Source organism: Mobula hypostoma, chromosome 15, assembly GCF_963921235.1.
Source record: "Mobula hypostoma chromosome 15, sMobHyp1.1, whole genome shotgun sequence".
Taxonomy (NCBI): domain Eukaryota; kingdom Metazoa; phylum Chordata; class Chondrichthyes; order Myliobatiformes; family Myliobatidae; genus Mobula; species Mobula hypostoma.
The window spans coordinates 67672637-67689679 of NC_086111.1; positions in this window are offsets into that span (position 1 = coordinate 67672637).

A 17043-nucleotide genomic window follows, 5' to 3' on the forward strand; every position below is an offset into this window, starting at 1 on the left:
GTTTTAGTATGTTTGTGGTCTTCTGCTGCTGTAGCCCTTCCACTTCAAGGTTCAATGTGTTGTGTGTTCTTCTGCACACCGCTATTGTAATATGCACTTATTTGAGTTACTGTCACCATCCTGTCAGTTTGAATCAATCAGAATAGACTCCTCTGACCTCTCTCATTAACAAGGACTTTTTTAACCCACAGAACCACTGCTCACTGGCTGTTTTTTTTGTTTTTTGCACCACTCCCTGTAAACTCTAGAGACTGTTGTGTGTGAAAATCCCAGGAGATCAGCAGTTTCTGAGATACTCAAACCACCCCATCTGGCACCAACAATCATTCCATGGTCAAAGTCACTTAGGTCACATTTCTTTTCCCATTTTGACGTTTGGTCTGAACAACAACTGAACCTCTTGACCATGCCTGCATGTTTTATATGTGGAATTGCCGCCACATGTTTGGCTGATTAGATGTTTGCATTAATGAGCAGGTATACGGGTGTACCTAATAAGGCGGCCACTGAGTGCATGTTCCAACCCAGTTGGGCACTTCTCAGAGCCACCAGCGATGGTGGATTTGATTCAAGAGCAGCAGGTTATGTGTAGGGTTTGTGGTGCTATAATTAGTTGCAAGTATTGCAGAGATGTAACCAGCCATCTCTTCACGCCGTGTGGAATGAAAGCAGTAAATATGGTCTAAATACCAACTTGGTGGAAAATGCCTTCAGGCTGACGTGAGTTGATTCACTGACTGTCCCATGTAAGGAAGTCAACCCTTGACCTGGGACTTCAATTAATCTTTATTGCAACACTGCCGGGCTATAAAACACACTGTTCTTATCACAGGTTTGTAGTTGCAACCCTGTTCCCGTAAACCCATGTTGTGTACACTTTCCCTGCAGTCTGCAAGAGGCTGGTTGGAGTTTCTTGCATTTCCCAAGTCGCCAATTATTTCCCAAGCCAGACACCTGCAACTTAACTGCGTTCAGAGAGGATATAGTGTCCTCAGGAGAAGATCAGTGCAGATTTACAAAACAATGCTTACATTCCGAGGGTTAAACACCAAGGAGAGATTACACCAATTAAACTCACATTATCAGGACTATAGAAGATTATGTGGTGATTTGATTTGAATGTTCAAGGTATCAGCAGGGATTGTGGTAAATAATGGGAAATTATTTCCATTGCTTGGTTAGTACAGAATTTTGATTTTTAAAAAATTAGAGATGACCTTTCAGAAGTTTGGAAGCACCCCTAGAGAGTACAGAACATGTGGAAGGGTAGTTGTTTATGACCTATGGTGTAGTGTCATTACTAATGAATGCAGAGTTTAGCACATGGAACATTGTACAATACAATACGGGAACAGGCCCGCCGGCCCACAATGTTGTGCCAAAATAATAAAGCTAAAGACATTTGTAATGCCCTGGTTAAGAGTTATACTGATACGCTATGAGGTATTTTATTTTTAAAAGCAGTGTGTCCTACTAGTAAGAGTGTTTTGACTCCAGCTGAAGATAAGGAGCCATGTTGTCCAATTTAGGACTGTTGTGTCAGCCAGTCTGGGTACCTGTTGTAACTTTCTGCCCGGTGGGTTGCAAGAGAAGATTCTCGATAGCTGGGCGGGATGAGATTTCTGAAGGGCAGTAGTCTGGTTTGGGGTGTTTCAGTGGGAGGTGCAGAGCAGGGCACAAGGGAAGATGCTGCAGAATGCCGTTCGAAGGAGAGACCCCGTTGTAAGAAGTGCTTTGTGCAGGCGAATGGTTCCAAGGAGGAAGGGCCAATACTCCTGAGAGAGCCAATTCGTTCGAGATGGTCTTCGAGGGAAGTTCGATCTGTGACTAGTGTCCTTCATGCAGAACGTGGGTTCAGCGCATCAGTAAAGTGATACACTCAACTACTTCAGAAATGAGCTCCAACGTTTATGTGCACATTGGACTGGTTTAACTGTAATGGGCCCTTTTATCTTTCTTTTCTTTTCCTGTTAACTGTTTGATAAAGTTGAAAATTGGTAAATATATTCTCTTATAGTTTTATGCTGGTGTATTATCTGTCATTTCCTGGTGACCGATAATTGTGTATGGGCAGTATTTACACAGCATTTGCTACAATCAGTTTGCTTAATCGAAACATCCTAACTTCCCCCCAATCACACTGATCTTCACTGCATAGGCGATGATAAAGTCACCTCGCAGGGGAAGAAGCAATGGAGAGAAGAAATAACAAAGAATTTTGATACAAAAGGAAAGAGCAAACATACAGCTAGACAATGGATGAAGGGTCTCGGCTCAAATATCGATAGTTTATTCCTCTCCGTAGATGCTGCCTGACCTGCTGAGCTCCTCCAGCGTTTTGTGCGTGTTATACTAGAAGATGGATGCTTCTTCCAAAATGTAGGATTGTGCCAGGGACCTTGAGATGTCCTCTCAGGGCCCATCCCAGCAGACCCATCTCAACAATGCACAAGGTCTCAACAAATACACAAAATGGTGGAGCAGGTCAGGCAGCATCTAGAGTGGAATTCATAGACAATGTTTCAGATTGAGACCCTTCATCAGGACTGGAAAGGAATGGGGCAGAAACCAGATTAAGAAGGTGGGGAGAAAGGAACGAGTGCAAACCGGCAGGTAGTAGGCGAGGGGCTGCGAGGGGGAAGGTGGGTTGGTGAGGGAGGGGGAACGAAGTGAGAAGCTAGGAGGTGATAGGTGGAAGAGGTAAAGGGCTGAAGAAGAAGGAATCTGATAGGAGAGGAGAGTGGACCATGGGAGAAAGTGAAGGAGGAGGGGCACCAGAGGGAGGTGATGAATAGAGAAGAGGTAAGAGAGCAGCCAGAAAGGGGAATGGAAAAAGAGGGGCGGGGCAGAAATTACCCAAAGTTGGAGGAATTGTTTTAAGATGGTGCTGGCTTCAGTGACTTCTGGCTGGTGGCTAACGAAACAACTAAATATTTTGTTAATCACTCTTTTTACGGCAAACGATCATTGCAAGTTATAGTCTGTAACTTACCTTTAGACTTGAACTGAGGCCAGGCCAGGCAGTGGGCCCATCACCGAGAGCGAAGAAGACCTGAGGTTCGATCGATTTAAGTGCTGAGACGAAGGTCAAATCGAGGCAGAGAGGTTCGAGCACCAGAGCGTACCAATTTGACTGAACTCAGTGTTTGAACGGATGTTTAAGCACCGTGCCAAATGGGAAAGGTCGGGTCGAGGCTGAATCAAGGTGGCAAGGTCCAGGGCCTAGAACATATCGGGGTGATTGAAAAGGTTAAAGTTGGCGGGTGAGCAGAGTGAAGGTGCTTGACAAAGTGGTCCCCCATTCTACATCGAGTCTCACCGGTGTAGAGGAGGCCGCCATGGGAGATACAGTAGACAACCTGCGATGGGCTTGCAGTGAAGTGTCACCTCATCTGGAAGGACTGTTTGGGATCTGAAATGGTGGTGCGGGAGGAGGTGTAGGGCAGGTGTAGTACATTTTAACGGCAGTTTCAAGGGATTTTCCAGAACTCATCAAATCCTCATTACAAAAGAAGGATTGTAAACAAGTCAGAAAATACCAGCTGTTAATCCCTCACAGTAATATACTCAAGGGACTAAATTAAATTTAGTAATATAATCCACTTGACCTAAAAACATAAGCCAACCATTTGTAAGTATGTGTAAAATCCAAACAGTTGTGAAATGAAATCTGTAAGGTATTTGAATTCAGTGTATTAGTACATTTATATGTGATGAGATATCACAGGGCTGAGGGAAATAAATGAGTATAGATAGTCCATTCCTCCAAATGGACCACCATCTTGTCATGGGGTTTTAAGGCTTGCTTGCCTCAATGACCCAGAGGGCTTTGTCGGCAGGAGTCAGGGCCCTGTGCTTTGGCCCTTGGTAGGGTCACCCATGGCCTCTACAGGTCAAAGGGTAGAGGCTAGAATAAGAGTGGTCCATCAGTCTACCAGGTTTGGGGGTTCAGCTCAGGGCTAACAGCCCTGACTGGTCAAACAAAGCTGTTACGGAAACAGCAATGAAGAATACAGACAGAGATGGAGGACGTTCATTGTTGCCCTAACCGCCAATGGTGTAATGGGCAGTAAATATGATAGTGGATAGGGTTGTTTCCAGGTTGGCAAATTGTTATTAACCTCAGGGAGTTGCTGATGATCCACTGCTGGTTATAAACTACATTTGATTCAGATTGTTCCCTTTGACCCGCGCTCATTTTTATCAATGTGATATAGAACCCATCCTATCTGGTAAGGTATGGCAAGTGCTCTGCACGTGACTGCAAGAAACTGCAGAGTTGTTAATACAGCTCAGCACATGATAGAAACTAGCCTCCTCTCCATGGACTCTGTCTACACCTCTCACGGCCTTGGCAAAGCAGTCAGGGGAGGCACGGTAGCATAGTGGTTAACACATTGCTTTACACTATAAGTGACTGGTTCAATTCCCGTCGCTGCCTGTAAGGAGTTTGTACGTTCTCCCCGTGACTGCATGGGTTTCCTCCGGGTGCTCCGGTTTCCTCCCACAGTCCCAGGACGTACCAGTTGGTAGGTTAATTGGTCAATGTAAACTGTCCTGTCATTAGGCTAGGGTTAAATCAGTGGGGCGTAATGCAGCACAGCTTAAAAGACTGGAAAGGTATCTCAAAAAAAAATCAAAGTCTCCACCCACCGCAGACATTCTCTTTCCTTCCCCCTCGCCTCTGGCAGAAGACGCAATAGCCTGACAGTAGATACCACCAGTCTGGAGGACAATTTCCGTCCCACCGTTATAATATCCCCAGTAGGATAAGACAGAATCGTGACCTCCTGATCTACCACGTACTGACATGGACCAAACACAGGCAAGTGCGATCAGCTTGATGGGAATCTTTGCTGGCATGAACAGTTGGGCCAAAGGGCCTGTTTCTAGACCGTAAAGACATAGGAGCAGAATTAGGCCATTCGGCCCATCGAGTCTGCTCCGCCATTCCATCATGGCTAATTTAATATCCCTCTCAATGCCATTCTCCTGACTTCTCCCCATAACCTTTGATACCCTTACTAATAAAGAACCTATCAACCTTTGCCTCAAATACATCCAATGACTTGGCCTTCACAGCCATCTGTGGCAATGAATTCCACAGATTCACCACCCTCTGGCTAAAGAAATTCTTCCTCAACTCGGCTCTGAAAGGATCTCCCTCTATTTTGAGGCTGTGCTGTTGGGTCCTAGACTCCCCTACTACAGGAAACATCCTCTCCACATCCACTCTATCTAGGCCTTTCAATATTCGGTAGGTTTCAATGAGATCCTGCCTGTACGTTCCTCCAAATGGCACTGACTACAGGCCCAGAGCCATCAAATGCTCCTCTTACGTTAACCCTTTTATTCCTGGGCTTCTGGGTTAATCTGGCACGACCTCAGTGCACCGATGCGGTGAAATGACCTGTATGGGTGTCATGGATAATAAACCAGTTTGCAAATTTTAAATGGATCTATGCAAGTTTGCTACTCATTCAGAGATAGGTTGGAAGGTGAAAAGGCAATTAGTGTGGTAGAATGGTGTGGTGGTTAGAACTGCAGCCCAGGTTTGATCTTGACCTCAGCACATTCACTGCGTGGATTTTCCTTGGGTGCTCTGGTCTCCTCACTCTCTCCTCTTCCCCCACCCCCACCCCACTGGGGCAGAGCCGACATGGGAGCGTAGTGGTTAGCACAACACTCTACAGCGTGTGCGACCCAGGTACAATTCCCACCACTCCCTGTGACCGCATGGGTTTCCTCCGGGTGCTCTGGTTTCCTCCCACAGTCTAAACATGGACGGAATGGTAGGTTAATTGGTCATTGTAGATTGTCCCGTGAGTAGGCTAGGGTTAAACTGGGGCTTGCTGGATGTCATGGCTTGAAGGGCCAGAAGGGCCTATTCCCTGCTGTATCTCAATCAATAAACAAACAAATAAACAAGTAAATTAGTGAAGCTTGAAAGCACATACCACTAGCTTCAAGGACAACTGTTGTCAGACTCGAATAGTCCTCTCGCGTACTCAGGGTGATCTCCCAGTCTACCTCGTTGTGTCCAATGCTCTCTTCATTTATTGACCAGCACTGCACGTTCTCTGTAGCACTCCACTGTACAGGGCATTTAGTTCCTCGTTTGCTGTATTGATGTACTTCTGCATGGTATAATCTGGATGGATGTCTCACAAGCAGCGGGTTTTACACTATGTTGGTTCACATGACAATAATGAACTAAGGCAAATATCACAAACAGATGCTGACTGCCTACTGTAAATGACCCCTGAGAAAGGTAGGTGGCAAGGGAGTCGGGTCACACGTGAAGAGCAAGTGAGCAAGAATGGATTGGATGGAAATGAGATTGATGGGATGGTCTAAGTGCTGGTATGGATTACATGACCTCCTCAGAGTGTAGAACATTAGAGCACAGGACAAGCCCTGTGGCTCATGAGGTGCACTAACCTCTTAACCAACTCTAAGATCAATCCAACACTTCCCTTCTACATAGCCCACTAGGCAAGGTCATTTGATTCCAAACAATTGGTTTATCGATCATTAGAGAATGTCTCTCTGGTGCTTCCTGCTCCCTTCCCCTCTCTCCTCCCCTTTTCCCAACCATGATTCCCCTCTCCCTGTCCCTTTCCCACTCTCAGTCCACAGTAGAGACCCATATCAGAATTAGGTTCATCATCACTCACGTATGTCATGACATTTGGGTTTCTTTTGTGGCAGTAGTGCCTTGCAATACATAAAATTACTACTGTACTGTGCAAAAGTCTTAGGCACGCTAGCTATATACATATAGGTTGCATATACTGTATCTGCCTCTCCCACCATCCGTAGCAGGGCATTCCATACACTCCTGTGTAAAAAAACATCTCTGCTATTCCTCCCTCCCCAATACTTCCCTCCAATCACCTTAAAATTATATCCACTCGATTTATACTTCTTGTACATCCCTGTCGAGTCACCCCCTCATCCTCCTTCGCTCCAAAGAGAAAAGCCCTAGCTCGTTCAACCTCTTCTCATAAGACATCATCTCTCATCCAGGCAGCATCCTGGTAAAGTCTCCTCTGCACCCTCTCGAAAGCTTCCACATCCTTCCTATAATGAGGTGACCAGAACTCAACACAATCCTCCAACTCCGGGCTCTGCGGGAAAAAGAGACTGAGGTTAAGATGTGAGGAAGGCGTGAAGAACCTGCAAGGGCATGTAGGCAAGTTAAGTGAGCCAGGAGGTAGATTTTCATAGATTATTTGGTTGGCATGGTAGGTTAGCAGCTAACCTAACAATATTACAGCATTAGCGACCCAGGTTCGATTTTGCTGCTGTATGTAAGAAATTTGTACATTACCCATGTGAGCACGTGGGTTTCCTCCAGGTGCCCTGGTTTCCTCCCACGTGGTAAAGATGTGCGGGTCAGTCACATGGATGTAACTAGGGGGGCAGGTTTAATATCACCAGTGTATGTTGTGAAATATGTTAGCTTTGCAGCAGCAGTACAATGTAATACATAATAACAGAGGAAAAAAACTGTGAATTACAGTCAAGAGAAAATCTGCAGATGCTGGAAATCCAAGCAACACACAGAATGCTGGAGGAACTCAACAGACCAGGCAGCGTCTATGGAAAAGAGTAGAGTTGATGTTTCGGGCCGAGACCCTTCATCAGGACTGAGGCAGGTCTCAGTCATCAGTCCTGACAAAGGGTTTTGGCTGTACCCTTTCCATAGAAGCTGCCTGGCCTGCTGAGTTCCTTCAGCATTCTGTGATTCTGCGTGTGTTGCATGAATTACAGTAAGTATATATATGTATTAAGTAGTTAAATTAAATAAGTAGTGCTAAAAATGAGAGTTGAGAGTTAAAGGGCAAAAGCTTAGGGGTAACATGAGGGGGAACTTCTTTACTCAGAGAGTGGTAGCTGTGTGGAACGAGCTTCCAGCAGAAGTTGTTGGCAGGTTCGATGTTGTTGTTTAAAGTTAAATTGGATAGATATATGTACAGGAAAGGAATGGAGGGTTATGGCTGAGTGCAGGTTGGTGGGCCTAGGTGAGAGTAAGAGGTTGGCATGGACTAGAAGGGCTGAGATGGCCTGTTTCCGTGCTGTAATTGTTATATGGTTATATGGTTATAAAATATAAATTTAAAAAACCCTTTTTGAAGTACACTTTCAGTTCTTTGGTCTCACTGATGCTGAGTGGAAGGTTGTTGCTGCAGCACCACTGAACCAGCTGAGCTATCTCGCTACTGTACGCCCCCTCATCACCATCTGGAACTCTGCCAACAATAGTTGTGGCATCAGCAAACACAGATGGCATTTGAGCTGTGCCCAGCCACACAGTTATAGGTGTAAAGAGAGTAGAGCAGGGAGAGGTGGGCTAAGGACACATCCGTCGCTGAGGTGCACCGGTGTTTATGATGCTCTCCAGTAACTAGCAATGAATAGTTATGTGTTTTTCACTCATTTTTTCTCATGAATGGAACATTGCTGCCAAATGCGCATGTTGAATTAATACAGATAGAACTTCTTTTAAACTGACTTTATAGATTTTGACAGGTAATATTTTAAAGCTTTTAATAGTATACTGTGGCTAAGTTGTTAACCGCATCAATAAATGCATGTCTTGAACATTCAAATTAATAAAGATCACTATAATGTTTAGTATTATGAATGATGTAAATTTGTAGTGTTTGTATTATATCAAGCCCAAGAGTACAGTCCTCCAAGAGAACCACAACCTTGTCGTAGGGTTTGGAGGCTTGTGTGCCTCATGACCCAGCGAGCAAAGTTGGCTGGAGTCAGGGCTTTATGCTTTGGCTCTTGGTAGGGTCACCCATGCCAAACAGGTCAAAGGGTAGAGGCCAGACCAAGAGTGGTCCACCGGTCCTCCAGGTTCGGGGGTTCAGCTCAAGGCTAACAGCCCTGACTGGTTTAAACAACAATTATTATGGAAAGAGCAATGAAGAACCCTTCTACACCTGAGTGTGGCAGCATGGCTCAGTTTCTGCCTGGGATTTACATGACTGACAGCAGTGAAAACCGAGCTACTGACATGAAGGAATCCCTGAACACCGGCAGAGATGGGGGACATTCATTGTTGCCCTAAATGCTAGGCCGTAAGTAAGAGTACCGTACAGAGCAGCGGTCAGATAATAAGGCTGTAGGATATAGGAGCAGAATTAGGCCATTTGGCCCATCGAGTGAGTTCTGCCATTCAAACATGGCTGATTTTCTCAATACCGTTCTTTTGCCTTCGCCCTGTAATCCTTAACCTCCTTACCAATCAAGAAGCTATCCGTCTCCACCTTAAAGATGAAATAAAGAAAATGAATCTCAGGGTTGTATATGGTGATATATGTGTACTTTGATAATGAATTCACTTTAAACTTTGAAATATACCCAAAAACTTGGGCTCCATGGCCTCCTGTGGCAATGTCAGGTAGTATTGTAGGGGAAACGTGCACAATTCACACGACATAGAGTTGGGGTTCACTTTAAGAGGCTGGTCTGACGTGATGATGTAATTATGTAAAATACTTTTACCATGCTTTGTGTTCAGTGTTGGGAGTACAATAAATGAGTTGTTACGGTTTTTCTTAAACATAAAATGCCTCCCCTGTTTTTATTTGTGAAAACCTATCGATGTTCTAGGCCAGGGGTCGGCAACCTTTTTGCCTGTGTGGGCCAGATCGCGTTTTAATGAGCGGACGGTGGGCCAGATAAATGCCATAAAAAACTTGAAATATCCATTTAAATAAATCTAGTTATGTTTTGCCTCAAATTAATGAATAACGCATGCTAGAAAATCATTTGTCCTTAAGGTTACCTACCCCTGCTCTAGGCCAATGTGACCACTGCAGTCGCTTTGAAATTGCCGGAGTTTTGGGAGCAAAATACCACTGCTTGGTTCCTACAGACCGAGGCACAATTTGTGCTGTGCAAAATCACTGCCGACAACATCAAATATTTCTATGTTGTAGCGTCGCTCGGAAACTCCACGGCTGTGAGAGTGGTGAGTCTACCAGGACACCCACCTGAACACAATAAATACCGATTGTTGAAAACTCACCTTTTGGACTTCTGGACTATCGGAATCTGAATGCGCCAAGCGGTCGCTCTCCTTGCCCGGTTCCAACGATGCGAAGTCTTCAGAGCTCATGGGCTACATGCTGTCTCTCCTGGGAAATCAACTTTATTGTTTTATTTTTGAAGAACTCTTCACGCAGCAAATGTCTGATCAAGTCGCATAGCCCTCGCTAATGCACCCGTGAAAGACTACAGGGAGTTTGCTAGGATGGCTGATAGTCTACACTCAGCCAGGCAGCGATGAATCATTCCTCATCTTTTCTCTCCCTCAATAAGCCCAGTCAGCAAGGCCCCCAACATGAGGATGCCTGCGGCTATGATACAGACGGATGCTGGGCCTATTTTTACCACACTTGCTTTGGTACGAACATTGGAAAGTGCCAACTGCCTTGCAGTTTCGAAAGTGCCAGCACATCGGAGGTCGGTGAACGCTGTGGGTTCCAGCTGCCAGGGCGACGCATCCCGTGTGACACAGGTGCTCAAATGAGCGTGCTGCCAGCATCGCCAATTGACGAGAAGGCAAAGAGCAACGAACCCTCGCTGGAGGCTGCCAACAGCAGCAGGATCCACACTTACGGGACACGATGGGCGACCCTCTGTTTCAGTGGGCAACGTTGCACATGGGACTTTGTCCTGGCTAATGTGGCTAGACCGCTGCTCAGTGCATTTTTTTGTGTGCCCAAGGACTACCGGCTTGTGGATGCCAAGGACTTTGGGTCATTACCCTGCTCCTGCAGTAGGTTCCCCACAGCCACTCTATCAAGTGCATGCACCATCACATGTGAGTTTACTCGTCTGCTGGGCGAATTCCCAAACCTCACCAAGCCCACATTCTCCACCACAGTCACAAAACTTGGGGTCGAGCGGCACATTTCTACAACTGGCCCGCCAGTCCATGCCCGAGCACATAGACTGGACCCAGAAAAGATGGCAACCGCGAGGGCTGAGTGTGCCAACATGGGAAGTCTTGGCATTGTATGCTGTTCAAAAAGCCCCTGGGCTTTGCCCCTCCATATGGTCCCTAAGTCTGAAGGTGGTCGCCGCCAATGTGGTGATTACCGATGCCTTAATGAGGCCACCACCTTTGATCGTTACCCAGTCCCACACATCCATCCTTGGCACGTTTAGCTGGAAAGTTAATTATTTCCAAAGATCTAGTTAGGTGCCTGTGTGTTCAGGGGACATTCCCAAAACGACTGCGATAGATAGCCCTGTTTGGCCTTTTTGATTTTCTGCGCATGCCATTTGGGCTGAAAAATGCAGCATAGACTTTCCAGCAGCTGATGGACTCTGAATTAAAAGACTTAGAATTTCGTTTTGTTTCCCTGGATGGCATACTTGTTGCCAGTACGTCCAAATCTGAACACGTGTCCCATCTCCGCACACTTTTCGAGCCCTTAAGCCAACACGGGTTGATTATTAACCCTGCTAAATGCCAATTTGAGTTGATTTTCTCAGCCATTGCATCTCTGCAGGAGGTGCGAAACCCCTCCAATCAAAAGTAGCTGCTATTATGGATTTCCCACCATTCTGCTCTACTATAAAGCTTGCTGGAGTTTTTAGGTATGTTGAATTTCTATCTCAGCTTCATTTCATGAGCTGCTTCCCTTGTATAGGGCACTTAAAGGCAATACCCCTAATCACATGCTCGACGACTAGCAGATACAACCAAGGCATTTGATGATACCAAATAAGCTCTTTCCAACACAACCCTACGGGCGCATCCGCTCCCCAACGCACCTGTAGCCATTACTACAGACGCTTCAGACTACGCTCTGGGTGCTGTGCACGAACTGTTGGTCGGAGACCTATGGCAGCCACTCGACTTCTTCAGCTGGCAGATTTGTCTCCCCGTTCGACCATGAGCTCCTCAGTCGATATCTGGCTGTCCACCATTTTTGTTTTCTTCTAGAGGGTCGCCATTTCACGACGTTCGTTGACCACAAACCACTCATGCATGTGATGGCCAAAATATCAGACCAGCAGGGAAAAATAATCACGTGGCTGATTGCCTCTTACGGCCAGACGTGGAGACCATACACATAGGGTAGACAACCAAGCTACTGATCCAGTGGTTCAGGCTTAACGAACAGCAGATACGGGCCTGCGGTTGGTTGACATTAAGTCTGGGGAAGCTGGGGTTTCTCTCCTGTGCGATGTCCCGGTCAGCCACACCCCACAGTGCCCGCAAGCCGGAGGTGGATTGTTTTTGATTACGTATATGGCCTCTGGCACCCTGGCACACAGAAAGCCATTGCACTAAGGTTTGAGTGGCAGGGCGTTAGAAAGGACGTGCGTGATTGGAGTGCAGCCTGTGTGGGAGTGCCAGCAGGCAGAAATTAACCATTATGCTCAGGCGCCGTTGGCTTCTTATGAGGTCCCTGAGTGACAGTCTGACCACATCAATGTGGACCTTGTGGGTCCCTTTCCCCCCTCCCGCGGTTTCACACACCTCCTCATGGTAGACCGTACCATCAGGTGGCCAGAGGTTGTCCCTCTAGCATCGACGATGGCTGCAGACACAGCTCGGGCGTTCATCAGCGCCTGGGTTTCCCCATTTTGGCGCCCCATCTGATATTTCCTCTGACCATGGTCTCCATTTTGTATCATACCGCTGGGCTGCGAGGGCCCAGAGCTTTGGCTTTAGGCTGCACCACACCGCAGCGTATCACCCACAGTCCAATGGCCTATGCGAATGGTTTCACCGTACCTTAAAGACTACTCTGAGGGTTTGTCTGACTGATGAGTGTTGGCATGACCATCTCCTGTGGGTCCTGTTGGAGCTCAGAATAGCTCCAAAGGAGAACCTGCAGTCATCCTCAGCTGAATTGGTGTACGGGCAGTCATTATGAGTGCTAGGAGATTTTATTCCTGATGCCAAGACCACCTAGTTGGGATCTCAGCAGTGTTCCACCTTCCTCAGTAAATTCAATTCCTTTGCAACCTATTCCTACCTCATCATGACGTACAGCACTCTTTTATCATAGATAAGAGGGGTAAACCTGAATGTACTGCAGTAGATCGCCTTAAAATCAGCCCACCAAAATTTGGAGGATCCCGCTACCATGCCCCTGCTATCGTGACATGCCCATGAGCGTGTCAACACACCTGTGGATGAGCTAGAGGCACCCGCTTCTCCTCTACCAATAGGACCTGAGCTGGGTGGCCCGTCTGAGCTTTGGACAGGCTCACAATGCTGGTTTTACTAAATTCTGCGGGGGCTTCTGTACGGTAACATAATTGGTGGAAGTGTACATAATTCACAACCACTGACATTGAGATGGGGTTCGCTTTAAGAGGCTGGTCTGACATAACGATATAGTAATGTAAAGTACTTTTACCGTGCTTTGTGTTCAGTGCTGGGAGTACAATAAATGAGTTATTACAGTTTTCTTAAACGTAAAACGCCTCTGCTGCTTCTATTTGTGAAAACCCACAGTATTTGTGGAGAAAGGAGAACTCCTTTAGGAGTATAACAAACTCTTGCACTTTATTTGTCTACCTACACTGCACTGTCTCTGTAAACGCAAAAGATTTTCAAAGGTTCATTTATTATCGAAGTATACGACTGAAATTCTTCTTCTCTTCCTGGTAGCCATAAAAACCAAGAAAGAAAAGTAAGGCAGCGTGATCATCAACCCCCAAATCTCTCATCCAGCACAAAAGAAACAAACAAAACGGAACAGGCACATCGACCCCACAAACGGTGGGCTACATCTCAAATACCGATGAGTCCAAAGGTGGTCTCACCAGTGACGTACACAATGCAACATAATATGCCCATTCCTATACTCAGTGCCCTGACTGATGAAGGCCTGTGTGCTAAATGCCTTTCTCACCACCCCGTCTACTTGTGATGTTGTCTCAACAAACTACGCACTTCCACTGCTCGTTCCATTACATTCTCTGATGCCTTACCATTCGTACTGTAAGTCCCTCGTTGATTTGACTTTCCAAAATGCATCATCACCTCATACTTTTCTGGATTGAAACCCATTTGCCACGCCTTGGCTCACTTCCTTAACTGATCAAGATATCCTTATCTATTCTAGCCTTCTTTACTATCTTCCTTTTCTTTTCAAATCGTTTTTATTATTATTTCCAAAATTAACACTACATCGAAGTAAGCAACGTCTCAAGAAAAAAAAACATTATTTTAAAGATTGTAAAATTTTGGTGATTAAAAAAACCCCTACTAAGCAAGAAAAAGTGGGGGGGAAAAAGAAACCCCATTAGGTGTTCAACCCCGGAGCCATGCGTCATAAAAAAAAGCTTCTAAAGATAAACATCAAACCACAAGCAAGAAAAAAAAGTACCAAAAATTTACAATTAGATCGTGGAGGAAATCTATCAATTAACTCAAATGATAATAACGAGCAAATGAACCCCATATTTTCTCAAAATCAAACATAGGTTCAAAGGTTCGACTTCTAATTTTCTCCAAACTAAGACATAGCATCACTTGAGAGAACCATTGTGACAAAGTGGGAGCCGATGTATCTTTCCACTTCAACAAAATGGTCTTCCTACCTTCTTTACTATCAACAGCACCTCCCAATTTTGTGTCATCTGAAAGTTTACTGATTGAGCTTTGTGAATTCACATTCAAAACATTTAAATAAATTGTGAATAACAAGGGTCCCCAACATTGACTACTAGTCTCCATTCAGAGAAAAAGCCTTTAACCATCACCCTCCAAGTCAATTTTGAATTCACCTAACTAGCTCTGAATTCCATGGGACCTACCCATTCAGATCAAACAACCATATGGGACCTTATTGGAGTTCTCACTAAAATCCAGATAGACAACATCTGTTGCCCTTGCCCTTACCTACTTTTTTTTTGATACCTCTTTAAAAAACTACAAAAAGTTTGTCAAGAATGCCCTTTCACACACAGAGCCATGCTGACTCATCCCGATCGGACTCTGTCTATCCAACTGGTGGTAGATCCTGTCCTTCAGAATTCCCACCAGAATTCTGATGGAAGAATTCCCTGCTTCTGATGTTAGGCTGACTGGCCTATAGTTCCCTGGTTTGTCCTATCTATCCTTTTTAAAAAACAGAATAACTTTAGCCACCTTCCAGTTCTCAGGAACATCACCAGTGGCTAACCATGAAAAAAGTATCTCCATAAGGACCTCTACAGTTCACCTCTAGCCCTCCTTCCATAAGGGACTGAGGATTTCTCCGCCTTTTTGTGTTGTAAGGTTGAGAAGATCTCTTCCTAGGTAATATGAATGTTCTCCAAAACATCAAACGTCTTTGTTTCCCTTATCCCTTCACCGTGACTTTCTCATAAAGCTCTTTATGCTGGCTATCTCCCCTCTCCATTCTCAGTCCTGATGTAGGATCTTGATCTGAAACGCCAACCATCCCTTTGCATCTGCAAATTCTGCACTGACTTCTTCCAGCGGTTTTCCGGCATCTGCAGACACTTTCGTGTCTACATAGAAATTACGATAATTGCCTCGGCCTGAAACGTCGACTGTTTATTCATTTCTATATATGCTGTCTGATCTGCTGAGTTCCTCCAGCATTTTGTGCGTGTAGCTCTCGATTTGTAGCATCTGCAGAACCTCTTGTGTTGTCAATAGATCCAAATGTGACAACGAGTGCTTAGGGTCTGGAATGCAAATTAAGGGATATTAGTGGAGGCAGGTTCGTTTATTGCATCCATAAGACCATAGACCATAAGACAAAGGAGCAGGAGTAGGCCATTCGGCCCATCAAGTCTGCTCCGCCATTTTATCATGAGCTGATCCATTCTCCCATTTAGTCCCACTCCCCTGCCTTTTCACCATAACCTTTGATGCCCTGGCTACTCAGATACCTATCACTCTCTGCCTTAAATACACCCAATGACTTGGCCTCCACTGCTGCCTGTGGCAACAAATTCCATAGATTCACCACCCTCTGGCTAAAAAAATTTCTTTGCATTTCTGTTCTGAATGGGTGCCCTTCAATCCTTAAATCATGCCCTCTTGTACTAGACTCCCCCATCGTGGGAAACAACTTTGCCACATCCACTCTGTCCATGCCTTTCAACATTCAAAATGTTTCTATGAGGTCTCCCCTCATTCTTCTAAACTCCAAGGAATACAGTCCAAGAGCAGACAAATGTTCCTCAAATGTTAACCCTCTCATTCCCAGAATCATTCTAGTGAATCTTCTCTGTACCCTCTCCAACGTCAGCACATCCTTTCTTAAATAAAGAGACGAAACTGCCCACAGTTCTCCAAGTGAGGTCTCACCAGCGCCTTATAGAGCCTCAACATCACATCCCTGCTCCTATACTCTATTCCTCTAGAAATGAATGCCAACATTGCATTCACCTTCTTCACTACTGACTCAACCTGGAGGTTAACCTTAAGGGTATCCTGTACAAAGACTCCCAAGTCCCGTTGCATCTCAGAACTTAGAATTCTTTCCCCATTTAAATAATAGTCTGCCCGTTTATTACCTGCCAAAGTGCATAAACATACACTTTCCAACATTGTACTTCATTTGCCACTTCTTTGCCCATTCTTCCAATCTATCCAAGCCTCTCTGCAGACTCTCCGTTTCCTCAGCACTACCGGCCTCTCCACCTATCTTCGTATCGTCAACAAACTTAGCCACAAAGCCATCTATTCCATAATCCAAATCGTTGATGTACAATGTAAAAAGAAGTGGCCCCAACACGGACCCCTGTGGAACACCACTGGTAACCGGCAGCCAACCAGAATAGGATCCCTTTACTCCCACTCTCTGTTTCCTGTCAATCAGCCAATGCTCTATACACGTATGTAACTTTCCTGTAATTCCATGGGCTCTTATCTTGTTAAGTAGCGTCATGTGTGGCACCTTGTCAAAGGCCTTCTGAAAATCCAAATATACAACATCCACTGCATCTCCCTTGTCTAGTCTACTGGTAATTTCCTCAAAAAATTGTAATAGGTTTGTCAGACAGGATTTTCCTTTAAGGAATCCATGCTGA